The sequence below is a fragment of the Schistocerca americana genome, chromosome 3 (assembly GCF_021461395.2).
Source record: "Schistocerca americana isolate TAMUIC-IGC-003095 chromosome 3, iqSchAmer2.1, whole genome shotgun sequence".
Classification (NCBI taxonomy): Eukaryota; Metazoa; Arthropoda; class Insecta; order Orthoptera; family Acrididae; genus Schistocerca; species Schistocerca americana.
The window spans coordinates 211,883,084-211,894,020 of NC_060121.1; the positions used below are offsets into that span (position 1 = coordinate 211,883,084).

The window sequence follows — 10,937 nt, forward strand, 5'->3', positions numbered from 1 at the left end:
CCTTCTTCATTACCCTCTCTAGCTTCGGCTCTTGAGGAAGAATGGGTTGCCGTTCCTCCACAGACAGCCAGAGACCTCGTTGAAACTGTCTCCAGCAGACTTCAAGCGACAATAAAGGGAAGGGTGGACACAACCCATATTAATTTCCTCTAATGGACAGCCGGATACGCTTGTTCAGACAATGTATAGCAATAGGTTGCTATATTAAGCGGTAACAAAGCAGTCGTGATTGAGGTGTGGTGATTCGTCGTTGAAGTGCGTGACGAGGCGTGGTGGGTGAAAACCACGGAAGATAATATGCATTTGTTTTGACACGAAGTAGAGAATGACAAGTGGACTACGAAACGTGTTTACGTGTTCATTACGATCCAAATCCTTACCCGTTTAAGTGTAGAGTTTCTAGCGTTGCATTGAAGTGTGATTTCAGCGTTTGCCTGTGCTTGTACACTGATTACTATTTTACAAGTCCTGCTGCACTGACATACAGAGTGGCATGTACAGTACGAAAAACTTTCAGCATACTCTGTTATTTATGGTTCTTTGAATTGTGATTTAGACAATCGCATGTGTTTCGTGTACTGGTTGCTGTTACTCGTATTTCGTACACTAGTTGTCAGTAATGCTCCCAGTAAGGGAAGGAAGAAAGAAATAGAACTTTACGGGCTGAGACGATATGTGGTGTTATTTCAGTTCTTAGAATATCTAATTAAATTCACAAAGAATAGGGCAGTGCGAGTCCATTTATCACTATGACGTTACATCCCCTCTAGCCTGGATGCATGCTCTAAATCGGCTGGACATGGTGTCGTAAAAGAGTTGTATCCTCCACTGAGGCAAGCTGGACCACAACTAGAGCTGTTTCTTGATATATGAAGATGGTATCTGTTCCCGAAAGAACAGATACCTTTGATGACAGTGCACCTTCTCTAGAATGAAATGATAATTAAATCGAAACCCTTAGCTGCCGACAGGTGTTGTTGATATACACTCCTGGAAATTGAAATAAGAACACCGTGAATTCATTGTCCCAGGAAGGGGAAACTTTATTGACACATTCCTGGGGTCAGATACATCACATGATCACACTGACAGAACCACAGGCACATAGACACAGGCAACAGAGCATGCACAATGTCGGCACTAGTACAGTGTATATCCACCTTTCGCAGCAATGCAGACTGCTATTCTCCCATGGAGACGATCGTAGAGATGCTGGATGTAGTCCTGTGGAACGGCTTGCCATGCCATTTCCACCTGGCGCCTCAGTTGGACCAGCGTTCGTGCTGGACGTGCAGACCGCGTGAGACGACGCTTCATCCAGTCCCAAACATGCTCAATGGGGGACAGATCCGGAGATCTTGCTGGCCAGGGTAGTTGACTTACACCTTCTAGAGCACGTTGGGTGGCACGGGATACATGCGGACTTGCATTGTCCTGTTGGAACAGCAAGTTCCCTTGCCGGTCTAGGAATGGTAGAACGATGGGTTCGATGACGGTTTGGATGTACCGTGCACTATTCAGTGTCCCTTCGACGATCACCGGTGGTGTACGGCCAGTGTAGGAGATCGCTCCCCACACCATGATGCCGGGTGTTGGCCCTGTGTGCCTCGGTCGTATGCAGTCCTGATTGTGGCGCTCACCTGCACGGCGCCAAACACGCATACGACCATCATTGGCACCAAGGCAGAAGCGACTCTCATCGCTGAAGACGACACGTCTCCATTCGTCCCTCCATTCACGCCTGTCGCGACACCACTGGAGGCGGGGTGCACGATGTTGGGGCGTGAGCGGAAGACGGCCTAACGGTGTGCGGGACCGTAGCCCAGCTTCATGGAGACGGTTGCGAATGGTCCTCGCCGATACCCCAGGAGCAACAGTGTCCCTAATTTGCTGGGAAGTGGCGGTGCGGTCCCCTACGGCACTGCGTAGGATCCTACGGTCTTGGCGTGCATCCGTGCGTCGCTGCGGTCCGGTCCCAGGTCGACGGGCACGTGCACCTTCCGCCGACCACTGGCGACAACATCGATGTACTGTGGAGACCTCACGCCCCACGTGTTGAGCAATTCGGCGGTACGTCCACCCGGCCTCCCGCATGCCCACTATACGCCCTCGCTCAAAGTCCGTCAACTGCACATACGGTTCACGTCCACGCTGTCGCGGCATGCTACCAGTGTTAAAGACTGCGATGGAGCTCCGTATGACACGGCAAACTGGCTGACACTGACGGCGGCGGTGCACAAATGCTGCGCAGCTAGCGCCATTCGACGGCCAACACCGCGGTTCCTGGTGTGTCCGCTGTGCCGTGCGTGTGATCATTGCTTGTACAGCCCTCTCGCAGTGTGCGGAGCAAGTATGGTGGGTCTGACACACCGGTGTCAATGTGTTCTTTTTTCCATTTCCAGGAGTGTATATCAATAGGGACAGCTGAAAATGTGTGCCCCGACCGGGACTCGAACCCGGTATCTCTTGCTTACATGGCAGACTCTTTGTCCATCTGCACGGTCATCAATGGTATCTGTTCTTTCGGGAACAGATACCATCTTCATATAGTTAATGGCCATTGACCTTCTTCTGTGCGAATGCGCACACTTCGCCCGAACTTGTACGGGTCTCATCAGCTTAGTCTGACAGGACTAATTAGTGGATGGGCAAATAATTATTAGGTACACTACGAATGTAGGTTGTGGACAGTTGGGAATGTAGGTCTCACAGGAAGCGTGCAAGGGATAAGTCCCTGCACTCGAACTACCCTCTGTGCCCTCGGTGACTCAGATGGATAGAGCGTCTGCCATGTAAGCAGGAGATCCCGTGTTCGAGTCTTGCTCGGGGCACAAATTTTCAGCTGTCCCCATTGATGTATATCAACAACACCTGTCGGCAGCTAAGGGTTTCGATTTAATTATCGTTTCTTGATATACTGGGTAAAAACACTGAAATAGAATTGACGTCCGAGCCGGTGCCAAGCATATTCCATCAGGGACACATCTAGAGATCTTGTAGGCCACTGGAGTACCCCAGTATTAAGCAGACTGTCCGTAGAGACACGTGCCGTGTGAGGACCAGCATTGTCAAGTTGAAAAATGGTACCACGATACTGCCGCAAGAGAAGTAAAACACGATGACGCAGGATGTCGGTGACGTACGGCTGTGTCGTCACAGTTTCCTCAGTCACCATCAACCGTGACCTGAAGACATACCCGACAGCTCCTCACGACAGGATGCCAGGAGTAACACAGCTGAGCCTCTCCAAAACAGTCATCGCTGAAGTCCGCTCCCGGTGGCTGAGTGGTCAGCGCGACAGAATGTCGATCCTAAGGGTCCGGGTTCGATTCCCGGCTAGGTCGGAGGTTTTCTTCGCTCAGGGACTGGGTGTTGTGTTGTCCTAATCATCATCATTTCATCCCCATCGGCGCGCAAGCCGCCGAAGTGACGTCAAATCGAAAGACTTGCATCAGGCGAACGGTCTACCCGACGGGAGGCCCCGGTCACACGACATCGCTGAACAAAGTGCGACGCCATTCATCAGCAGTCCTCTGAGATGTTTGCGGATTATGCTCTCATTTACCGTCTAGTAAAGTTATCAGAAGACCAAAGCCAATTGCAGAATGATTTAGCCAAGATATCTGATGGTGCGAAAAATAGTAATTGACTGTAAGTAGCCGGTCGGAGTGGCCGTGCGGTTCTAGGCGCTACAGTCTGGAACCGAGCGACCGCTACGGTCGCTGGTTCGAACCTGCCTCGGGCATGGATGTGTGTGATGTCCTTAGGTTAGGTAGGTTTAATTAGTTGTAAGTTCTAGGCGAGTGTTGACCTCAGAAGTTAAGTCGCATAGTGCTCAGAGCCATTTTGACTGTAAGTAACAGAAAGTGTCAATTCATCTACACACGTACTAAAACGAACCCGTTAAAATTCGCTTGGACAATAAATCAAACATATCTCAAGCCTCTCCAATTCAACTTAATACCTAAGGATTACAATTCCGAACAACTTAAAATGGTTCAAATGGCTCTGAGCAATATGCGACTTAACTTCTGAGGTCATCAGCCGCCTAGAACTTAGAACTAATTAAACCTAACTAACCTAAGGACACCACACACATCCATGCCCGAAGCAGGATTCGAACCTGCGACCGGAGCGGTCACTCGGCTTCAGACTGTGGCGCGTAGAACCGGACGGCCACTCCGGCCGGCTCCGAACAACTTAAACTGGAATGATCACATGTGTATTGTTGTGCGGAAGGCAAGAAAAAACTGCGTTTTAGTGGCAGAACACTTCGAAGATGGAAAAGGTCTACTAAACAGACTGTTTACACTACGCTTCTCTCTCCTCTATTAGAGTATTTCCGCGAGGCATAGGCTCTATAGGATCCATATCACACGGGACTGACGGAGGACGTCGAAAAACTTCAGAGAAGGGCAGCTCGTTTTCACTGTCACGAAATAGGAGATAATGTGTCACGCATATAATACGCGAGCTGAAGTGATCCATTAAAACAAAGGCATTTTTCATTTGAGCAAGACCTTTTCGCGAAATTATTATCACCACTTTCTCCTCTGATTGTGAACGTATTTTGTTGACGCCAAATGATCAGCATAATAAAGTAACAGAACTCAGAGCTCGCACGGAAGAGTCTAATCGTTCGTTTTCCCCGAGCGCTGTTCGAGAACAGAGCAAAAGAGAAATGGTCTGCAGGTGGTCGGATGAACCCTCTGCCAGGCACTTAAGTGTGAACCGCAGAGATGTCTTCTAGATGTAGGTGCAGATCTGTTTGAAATGTGCATTGTACCCGCTGTGCGGTTGCGGAGCTTTTGTTTGCGGCTCCGGGTACCTGACTTGCATATTATTTAGTAGATCCGTTACTTTCTCGTAGCATCTGTAACACAACGATCTGAGTGAAAAGAGAGTTCGTACAAATCAAACAGATTAAGGCTCAACAGCTGTGAAATATCTCCACCAGACTCTACGAGGACGTAATATAAACTGATTTCTATAATGTGCTAGTGCTCAAGACAGAAGAAAACGATAAAAGAGTACTTTGAACCACAGTGGGTGTATACACCTGTCTGAGGAGTCGAAGTGCGTCACTCAGATATACAGCACCCTCAACTGTGAATCATACATACTTTGCTTGAGTCCACTGTAAACCACTGCAATCATTACTGCTGCCCCGGCTTCAGGTACTGAGATGGCAACCAATTGTATTGCGCCGTGATCCTAACCCACGCCCTACCAACACGACAATTTCGATGACTACAACCAAACGTCGGAGTCCTTGAGACGCCCTGAACTCCATCTCGCTCGGGTACAATGTAGAGTTGTTCTGGCAAGTGCCCAGCCTTGTTCTGTGGTTCTGTGGTGGCGGTTCCGACTTCCATCAAGCATAGTTTACATTACAACACCAGATTGCACGCAGCTGTGCTACCGGCTAGCGCGCATGGGTGGCGCGCGTTTGCACAACTCTTTGGCGAAACTAAACACTTTCAGTTTTTACTAACTCTGGCGAAACTAGTTCCAATAGTATTCAGATTAGATGTGCCGGTAGAGTATAAACAAACTGAAATATGAGCTGGGGAACTACGGAAACTGTTCGCTTTATGGGTAACTGTTCAAAAATGGCTCTGAGCACTAGGGTACTTAACTTCTGAGGTCATCAGTCCCCTAGAACTTAGAACTACTTAAACCTAACTAACCTAAGGACATCACACGCATCCATGCCGGAGGCAGGATTCGAACCTGCGACCGTAGCGGTCGCGCGGTTCCAGACTGAGCGCCTAGAACCGCTCGGCCACTCCGGCCGGCTATGAGTAACTGTGCTACTATTTGTTGTTTAGGGGATTTTGATTTTGCTGACAACAAAAAGAAGTAGCGACGTGTTGCTGCGCTTGAGGTCGTCCCACGCGATCAGAACACGGATTGCCCGACAATATCTGAGCTGTAGAGCCATATTTATACAATTAGGAGGACATATATAAATGAATTAAGGAAAGCAGAGGCAAGCAAAACATCTGGTTCTGGAAGTGCCCACGTCCAGAAAACTAAAATCCTATGGTTCGAGAAGGCCAGCTCTTAAGGAAAACAGTTGACAAGAGGCAAGGCTACAGAAACCTGAAAGCGTTACAGTTGTTCTTCCCATTGAAAAACTATAGTACAGATGATTAAAGTAATTTCTATAATCTTCCACGACAGTTTCTTTCAGCAAGGTCGCTGGGCAACGGAGCTGACGTGTTTTCTTTATCCAGTAACGAGCCCAAAAACGTTTCTTACCTTTTTTCTTTTGCCTTGAGAATTAACTCCATCACAGCTCGTACAGCTGCCAAAATTTTCATTTTACACACGACTATGGAACTCGCAATAGGACAAAAGTAGGTGTGCACCAGTGGTACCGTGTCTACGGCCATGTACTAAACCACTTACGTGCAACTCATTTCATGCAACGAGTGGCGCAACACGGAGTCGCCGCCGTGTAGACCAAGCTTTATAGGCGATACCGATTCGCGCCGACTTCGCGCGCTTGATCGTTCGAGAGCAGAGCAGAGCTGCTGAGGTCCCGTTGCGCTGCCAGTTTCCTCGTCTCGCTGGTGTGTCGAAGGGGTTGCTTTGTGCGCCAGACGCAGCGTGGCCGTTTCTACGTAGCCTGTGGGGCTTAAAAACTTTTTCATACAGAAGTGCGGAGACTTGCTGCTATAGCACAGCTGTTTTAAATCCTGAACGTAGTAGTGGTAAAATCTAGGGAGCGAAGATTTATCTACAGCTTGTATGGAAAGCGGACTCTCTTTGTATGAGTCGAAGGGCATGAATGTCTACCAGTAGTAGTACAGATGGGAGCGGGATAATACTGCAGCCTCTCTGCAATGTTATTCAACCTGTATACTGACTACGCGCTAAAGGAAGCCAATGAGAAATTTGCAAATGGAATTAAAGTTCAGGGGGGGAGGAATAAAAACTTTTTGAAACTTCCTGGCAGATTAAAACTGTGTGCCCGACCGAGACTCGAACTCGGGACCTTTGCCTTTCGCGGGCAAGTGCTCTACCATCTGAGCTACCGAAGCACGACTCACGCCCGGTACTCACAGCTTTACTTCTGCCAGTTCGCAGGAGAGCTTCTGTAAAGTTTGGAAGGTAGGAGACGGATACTGGCAGAAGTAAAGCTGTGAGTACCGGGCGTGAGTCGTGCTTCGGTAGCTCAGATGGTAGAGCACTTGCCCGCGAAAGGCAAAGGTCCCGAGTTCGAGTCTCGGTCGGGCACACAGTTTTAATCTGCCAGGAAGTTTCATATCAGCGCACACTCCGCTGCAGAGTGAAAATCTCATTCTAAAAACTTTTTGGTTTGCCGATGACATTTTAATTCTGTCAGAGACTGCAAAGGATTTACAAGGGAAGTTGAACGGAATGGACAATGTCTTCAAAAGAGGTTATAAGATAAATTTCAACATTAAAATAAAAGGAACGGGATGTAGTGGAATTAAATCAGGGGGTGCTGGCAGAATTAGATTTAGCGAATGGAAAAATAAAGCAGTCGACGAGTTTCGCTATTTGAACAGTAAACTAATAATCGATAGTCAAAGTAGAGAGGATATAAAATGCAGACTGGCAATAGAAAGAAAAGCGTTTCTGTAAAAGAGAATTTTTTTTAATAGAGAATATAAATTAAAGTCTGAGAAACTCCCTTTTCAAGATATTTGTACGCGTTGTAGCCTTCCACGTAATTTAGACTTGAACGATGAGCATTTCAGGCAAGAAGAGGATAGAAGCTTCTGAAATGCGGTGCTGCATAATGTGAGGTTCCACTCCTTTCGAAGAGTGATAATGATATAATATGGGTCCACCTTTTTGCAAGTACATTATTGTTTTGCATATGTGGTGTCTGTTCTTTCGGACATATCCTGCAGCAATCTTTAATATCTAAACATCTTTCACCACAGGCCTGGCATCCTCACTAGGTATTTTTCATTTATTTTTCTGAAATATATACGTACAAATTATATTTACGCTAGGAAATACGTTAAATCGGATATTTTTCTTATTTAAATTATATTTTTACTTTACCTTTTACTTTACATTGTCGCCTGTGACTGCAAACCGAAATCAGCCACATATCAAAATTAGGACATCATTTCATTTGCAAACACAGAGAATGTTGGGATATTTGAATTTATATCTATAACACAAATCTTTAAAACTGTATTACGGTAAAAATCGCGGCATATGTCCCGTTTTTGGCCTTACCACTGTTGAATTTGGCTTGTCCTGAGCTGTTATTGGTTTTTATTTGTGTGCCGAATGTGTTTTTGTGTAATTCGACTTGCCTCGGGATGTTGTTGTTGTGGTCTTCAGTCGTGAGACTGGTCTGATGCAGCTCTCCAAGCTACTCTATCCTGTGCAAGCTTCTTCATCTCCCAGTACCTACTGCAACCTACATCCCTTTGAATCTGCTTAGTGTATTCATCTCCTGGTCTCCCTATACAATTTTTACCCTCCACGCTGTCCTCCAATACCAAATTGGTGATCCCTTGATGCCTCAGAACATGTCCTACCAACCGAACCCTTTTTCTAGTCAAGTTGTGCCACAAACTCCTCTCCTCCCCAATTCTATTCAATACCTCCTCATTAGTTAAGTGATCTACCCATCTAATCTTCAGCATTCTTCTGTAGCACCACATTTCGAAAGCTTCTTTTCTCTTCTTGTCCAAACTATTTATCGTCCATGTTTCACTTCCATACGTGGCTACACTCCATACAAATACTTTCAGAAGTGACTTCCTGACACTTAAATCTATATTCGATGTTGACAAATTTCTCTTCTTCAGAAACGCTTTCCTTGCCATTGCCAGTCTACATTTTATATCCTCTCTACTTCGACCATCATCAGTTATTTTGCTCCCCAAATAGCAAAACTCCTTTACTACTTTAAGTGTCTCATTTCCTAATCTCATTCCCTCAGCATCACCCGACTTAATTCGACTACATTCCATTATCCTCGTTTTGCTTTTGTTGGTGTTCATCTTATATCCTCCTTTCAAGACACTATCCATTCCGTTTAGCTGCTCTTCCAAGTCCTTTGCTGTCTCTGACAGAATTACAATGTCATCGGCAAATCTCAAAGTTCTTATTACTTCTCCATGGATTTTAATACCTACTCCGAATTTTTCTTTTGTTTCCTTCACTGCTTGCTCAATGTAAAGATTGAATAACATCGGGGAAAGGCTACAACCCTGTCTCACTCCCTTCGCAACCACTTCGTCCCTTTCATTCCCTCGACTCTTATAACAACCATCTGGTTTCTGTACAAATTGTAAATAGCCTTTCGCTCCCTGTATTTTACCCCTGCCACCTTCAGAATTTGAAAGAGAGTATTCCAGTCAACATTGTCAAACGCTTTCTCTAAGTCTACAAATGCTAGAAACGTAGGTTTGCCTTTCCTTAATCTAGCTTCTAGATAAGTCGTAGGGTCAGTATTGCCTCACGTGTTCCAATATTTCTACGGAATCAAAACTGATCTTCCCCGAGGTCGGCTTCTACTAGTTTTTCCATTCGTTTGTAAAGAATACGCGTTAGTATCTTGCAGCTGTGGCTTATTAAACTGATTGTTCGGTAATTTTTACATCTGTCAACACCTGCTTTCTTTGCAATTGGGATTATTATATTCTTCTTGAAGTCTGAGGGTATTTCGCCTGTCTCATACATCTTGCTCACCAGATGGTAGAGTTTTGTCAGGACTGGCCTCCCAAGGCCGTCAGTAGTTCTAATGGAATGTTGTCTACTCCCGGGGCCTTGTTTCGACTCAGATCTTTCAGTGCTGTGTCAAACTCTTGGCGCAGTATCATATCTCCCATATCATCTTCATCTACACCCTCTTCCATTTCCATAATATTGTCCTCAAGTACATGGCCCTTGTATAGACCCTCTATATACTCCTTCCACCTTTCTGTTTTCTCTTCTTTGCTTAGATATCGGTAAAAATTTTCTGAAGCCTTGATATGGAGAGCTATTTGGTGTGGTTTGTTGTTCACGGGTGATGTATCGTATTTTAACAGCGTTTACTCACATTTTCTCTCTCCCGTTTATGAATTCTGCGGCTTTTTAAGTTTCAGTGGCTTAGACATTTGTTTCACTGCACAATTTGCGTTTCCGATGCGCTTCTCCATTGTTTTCTTTTTATTTGACAGCCACTAACTTTGAATTAGTTCCGATTGTTTCCATTCTCTCCCTCCATCCCACCCCACCTTCCTTCTCCCCCCCCCCCTTCTCTCTCTCTCTCAAACAATCGGAACAAATTCAAAGTTCGTGGTCTTCAAACAAAAACAAAACAGTAAAAAAAAACGACAGTCACAAGCATATCAGAAACGCAAATTTTGCGGTGAAACAGGCATCCAAGCCACTACATGATAACAAGTCGCAAAATTCACAAATGTGAAAGAGAAAACGTTATTAAAATAGAATACATAATCCATGAATAACTATACCAAGTAGCTCTCCACACCAAATCACAAAATTTCTACCAATGTGCACAGGTCATTCCCATTATACAAAAACAACAAAAACACGTTCGGCACATAAATGTAAACCAACAACAGCTCAGGACAAGCCAGATACAACAACAGTAAATCCAGAAACGGGGCATATGGCACGATTTTAAATATTTGGATTATAGACTTAAATACAATGTAGGCGATATCCTAACATCCTCTTTGTTTGCGAATGACGTGTGTACTAATTTTGACCGGTTGCTGATTTCGCTTCGTAACCACAAGAAACAATGTAAAGTAGAAGGTAAAGTAAAAACATACTTTAAATAACAAACAAAAACCGATACAACGCTTTTCTCAATCTAAATGTAATTTTTATGCATGTATTCCAGAAAATAAGAAGAAAAGTCTCACTGGAGATGCTACAAATGTGATGAAACATATTTGGATATTAAAACAAAACAATACTTG

General features: G+C 45.3%; 1 non-coding gene across 1 annotated transcript; it reads right to left on the reverse strand.

The window, feature by feature from the left end:
• Positions 1–5,712: 5,712 nt before the first annotated feature.
• On the reverse strand, positions 5,713–5,795 carry Trnap-ugg. Its single transcript has one exon. It is a non-coding gene; the product is annotated as a tRNA-Pro (tRNA).
• Between the last annotated feature and the right edge of the window lie 5,142 nt (positions 5,796–10,937).